The following is a 4,874-nucleotide window of genomic DNA, read 5'->3' on the forward strand; positions in this document are numbered from 1 at the left end:
AAGAAAAATGGATTTGATGTATAGACCACTCACTGAATAAGGCATTGGCTAGATGGTAGCACTCAGAGAGTTGCAATCAAGGGTTCAGTATCCAAATGGAGACTGGTGACAGGTTCTTCAGGGATTGGTGCTGGGACCAGTGCTATTTAACATGGACAGTGGGATCAAGAGCACTCCCAGCAAGTTTGCAGATGACACCAAGCTGAGCGGTGCAGCTGACAAGCTAGAAGGAACGGATGCCATGCAGAGGGACGTGGACAGGATTCAGAAGTGGGCCTGTGCCAACCTCATAAAGTTCAACAAGGTCAAGTGTAAGGTCCTGCACCTGGATTGAGGCAATCCCAAGCACAAAGATAGGCTGGAAGGAGAAGGATTTGAGGGTGCTGGCTGATGAAAGATTCAACATGAGCCAGCAGTGTGCACTTGCAGCACAGGCCAACTGTATCCTGGGTTGCATCCAGAGAAGCGTGACCAGTAGGGAGGTGACTCTGCCTCTCTACTCCGCTCTTGTGAGACCCCACCTGGAGAACTGCGTCCTCTTCAGGGGCCCCCAACACAAGAAGGGCATTGAGCTGTTGGAGTGGGTCCAGAAAAGGGCCACAGAGATCATCAGAGGGCTGCAGCACCCCCTCTATGAGGGTGGGCTGAGAGAGCTGGGGTTCTTCAGCCTGAAGAGAAGGCGGCCATAAGAGGACCTTGTAGCAGCCCTTCAGTACCTCAAGGGGGCCTGCAGGAAAGCTGGGGAGGGATTTTTTACAAGGACACATAGTGACAGGATGAGGGGAAATGGCTTTAAACTGGAAGAGGGTAGATTTAGACTGGATATTAGGGAGAAATTCTTTACTGTGAGAGTCATGAGACACTGGAACAGATTGCCCAGAGAGGCTGTGAATGCCCCCTCCTTGAAGGCGGTCAAGGCCAGACTGGATGGGGCTGTGAGCAACCTGGTCTAGAGGGAGGTGTCCCTGTCTATAGCAGGGGTTTGGAACTAGATGATCTTAAAGGTCCTTTCCAACCCAAACTATTTTATGATCCTATGATTCTGTGATTCTATGATTTAGTGAGTGCTAGTGACAATACAATACCTCATTATAAGACCATCCGTGTTTAACTGTATAGTCTTTGAATCCAAAAAGCTTTTTGTAAGTGCATATCATTTATCTGTCTGATCCTAATAGTTTCTCAGGTCTGAGTGATGCACGTACTATTGCTGCTGTGGTTAATATATGCTGATTTGATCATATATCAGAAGATGGACTCAAGTGAAAAATTAATTATAACTTTAAAAGTTACATGAAATGCCTGAGTGCTTAATTTGTATCTGACTGCTGATGGTTTTTATTATTATATTTTGCCTCATCTTAATACTTGGTTATTCAGTGTAAACATTCATAGGTATGTTTTGGAATGTTAGGTCATTACCAGAAACGGTTTCCAGAAAGCTTAGCAGTCATATCATGTAAACATCCATCTTAAAATTAAAACTCAATTAATATGTTTGTAGCAACCATTTGATGTTTAGGATGTATACAAAAATTGTCTAATTAAATCTAAATTTAATCCCTATTAGAAGCACTTTAATTTAAATTTGATCACAAATCTTTATCTCTACTTTACATCTTAAACATAAAACAAGCTCAAGAAGCAACATTTTAATCACAGAAAATCTTTAGCTTATCTAAATCAGTCCTCAAAAAGCTATGTTATTGTGACAGTCTGCACACAAGCGTAAAAAGAGTAACAAAGCTATATCAAAAATGCAGCAAACAAACAAGCAAACAAACAACATATATCCAAAGTATGTAAATGCTGTGCTTTATGAACACTGTCTAATTTCCTTGCTTTCCTTGGGAAAGCATCAGATGCTATCAGATAAGCAGACTCATCCACTGAGTACTTCAGAAAATCCTGGCAATCCTGCCTGTGAAATCGGGATTTAAAGGAATAAAAGCAGCAGGATTGGACCCAGGTCTAATATGAGCTGCTGGCAGGCTGAACTGTGTCCCCAGTGGACGTACACGTTTAGAAGTTGATGGCAATGGTGACATTACTGAAAGGCAAAAGAGAGTGTAAAACATCTGCTGGGTAAGAGAGCAAAACAAAACTGCTATGTGCCCCAGAAGGGCTGTAAAGAGAAATGGGGTTAACATCCATAGTAAATGCAAGAGGAAATAATTCTCTCAAATACTAAACAAGGTGAAATTTAGCATGAGACTACTGCTCTGCATTAATTAAATAGATAAGAAAACACAGCAGAAAACAGACTTTGTTGACAGGAAAAAAAAAATAGAGAAAAGAAATGAAAAAAAAAAAAAAAAAAGAGAAGGATAGCAGCTGTAAATTTTAATACCTGCTTTTCAAGAAGTGGATTTCTTCTAGCCAGAAAGGAAGGCCGAGTGAATTCACCATTTTCCCACGTCTCCACTCCTCACCCTTACATCACTGGGATGAGAAGGTTCAGGAAATACTGCATAAACAGATAATGCTAGCCAGGCTGGCAAGTTGAGCTGTTCTTCACAAGTTCACACTGAAGAGGAGATTGAAATAGTAAGTAGGTACCTATGTATATTATGTGAAGAATTTTGTAGGAGCTGATTGTTTGGAATGTTAAACCTTCTAATCATGGCCAGACAAACCAAGTATGTATAGTATGGTCTTCCACAAGTGCAGTCACTCTGCCAGCTTTAGGAAAAAGACAGGGATATCTGTGTAAGTGGCTCTGAAAGTAATATCTCCTGTCTATTTCCATGGAAACTACAACAGATAACAAAAGGACACTAACACTATTAGATCGAGCAAAATTATCAGCTGCAAAACACATTTTTTCAGCACAATCATCACCATTAGCTATGCTTTTTTTTTCTTTTTTTTTTCTTTTTTTTTTTTTTACCAGCCATGAACAAGAGTATGCATGCTGCACTTGTAAAAATCTGCACCAGTGGAGATGACCTGTAGTTTTACAGCTGCTGTAATGGCATTGTTGCTAGGAAAATCATAGAACCATAGAATCACTAATGTTGTAAAAGACGACTAAGATAATCTAGTCCCACCTCAACCCACTGCCATCATGCCCACTACATCACATCCCTCAGTGCTACATCTGCACATTTCTTGAACACTTCTGGGGACGGTGGCTCCACCAGCTCTCTGTTCCAAGGCATTACCACTCTTTCTGAAAATATTTTTTTCCTAATATCTAATTTCAACTTTCCCTGGTGCAACTTAGGGCCATTATCTGTCATCCTAAAATGCTACCCATTGCAGTCCATGTTTCATAACCCTAACAGATGGAAGTTTGAAGGTGCTAAATCTGAACTACAGGTGAGAGGTAGGAAAGTCCAGACAAGATTGGCAATATAGTCTTCAAACTGGTATGGGGCCTAATGTTATCATGTTGCAAGAGAAAAGCTGTCTTCTTGTCTGGCTTCACTCTGTAAGTTTGTGCGTTCAGCTTAGTCAGCATTGTGATGTAGTAATCTGAGTTGATGGTTTGTCTAGGTTCCAGGAAATCCAGAAAGACTTCCCCTTTCCTCTTTCAAAAGACAATGCACATCACTTTACCCACTGAGGGCTGTGTCTTGAATTTTTTCTTTGATGGAGAATTCACATGTCACCTGTCTGTGGACTGCCATTTTGACTCCAGCTTACAGTGGTGACACCACATCTCATGCTGGAAATTGAAGGGGAGGTGAGTGGGGAGGCAATGGAGGATCTGCCTAGGAGGGAGACTAAGATGAGGCAGTAGCCCCCAAGCCTTGAGACTGCCTCTGTCAGGAAAGAAAAAAGGGTGGTTGTGGTGAGTGACTCCCTTCTCAGATGAACTGAAGGCCCCGTATGCAGACCAGACCCGAGCTATTGGGAAGTGTGCTGCCTTCCTGGGGCCCAGGTCAGGGACATAACTAGAAAACTCCCAAAGCTGGTTAGGTCCACTGATTTTTTTCTGTTACTTGTAGTTCAGGTTGGCAGTGATGAAATTGCCCAGAGAAACCTAGAAACTATGAAAAGAGATTTCAGGGGTTTAGCACGTTTAGTTCAAGGAGCAGGAGTGCAAGTGATCTTTTGTTCTATACCTTCAGGGGCAGTGAGGGAAATGGAGTGGGCTTGGAAAGCACAAGTAATGAATAATTGTCTCGGAGGCTGGTGTCAAGGCAGAAACTTTGGGTTCTTTGATCATGGGGCAGTTTACTTGGCCCCTGGCCTGTTGTCCGTGCACAGAACCCACCTATCTCAAAGGGTGAAACAAATCCTAGCACAGGAGCAAGCGGGGCTTATTGAAAGAGCTTTAAACTAGCTACAGTGGGGCAAGGGGACAAAACAAGGCTCACCAGAGATGAGCCTAGGGGAGCGGTGCTTGAGCTGGGGGTGAGGCAGATGACTCAGCTGAAGTGCATCTTCACCAGTGTACGCAGCATGGGCAACAAGCAGGAAGAGCTGGAACCGATTGTGAGACATGCTAACTATGACCTAGTTGCTATTACTGAAACATGGTGGGACCACTCCCATGACTGGAGTGCTGTGGTGGATGGTTACAAACTCTTCAGAAGGGATAGACGAGGAAGGGAGGGTGGTGGTATCCTTCTTTGGGTAAGGAACTGGCTAGATGACCATGCCCAACGGGTAGTAGTTAATGAAGTTAAGTCCAGCTGGCAATGTGTTACTAGTGGAGTCCCCCAGTGTCGGTACTGGGGCCCATCCTGTTTAATATCTTTATTGATGACCTAGATGAAGGGATTAAGTGTACCCTCAGTAAGTTTGCAGATGACACCAAGTTGGGAGGTAGTGTCAATCTGCCTGAGGATAGGGAGTCCCTTCAGAGGGATTTAGATAAGCTGGATCACTGGGCTGAGGTGAATGGGATGAGGTTTAACAAGGCC

At 43.2% G+C, this 4,874-nt stretch overlaps 1 long non-coding RNA gene across 1 annotated transcript; it reads right to left on the reverse strand.

Moving 5' to 3' along the window:
- Positions 1–1,769: 1,769 nt before the first annotated feature.
- On the reverse strand, positions 1,770–4,498 carry LOC121107731. The gene is made up of 3 exons (XR_005842112.1): positions 4,326–4,498; positions 2,351–2,527; positions 1,770–2,050 (listed from the first exon to the last, which is right to left on the reverse strand). It is a non-coding gene; the product is annotated as an uncharacterized LOC121107731 (long non-coding RNA).
- Positions 4,499–4,874: the final 376 nt, after the last annotated feature.

The sequence above is a fragment of the Gallus gallus genome, chromosome 1 (assembly GCF_016699485.2).
Source record: "Gallus gallus isolate bGalGal1 chromosome 1, bGalGal1.mat.broiler.GRCg7b, whole genome shotgun sequence".
Lineage (NCBI taxonomy): Eukaryota > Metazoa > Chordata > Aves > Galliformes > Phasianidae > Gallus > Gallus gallus.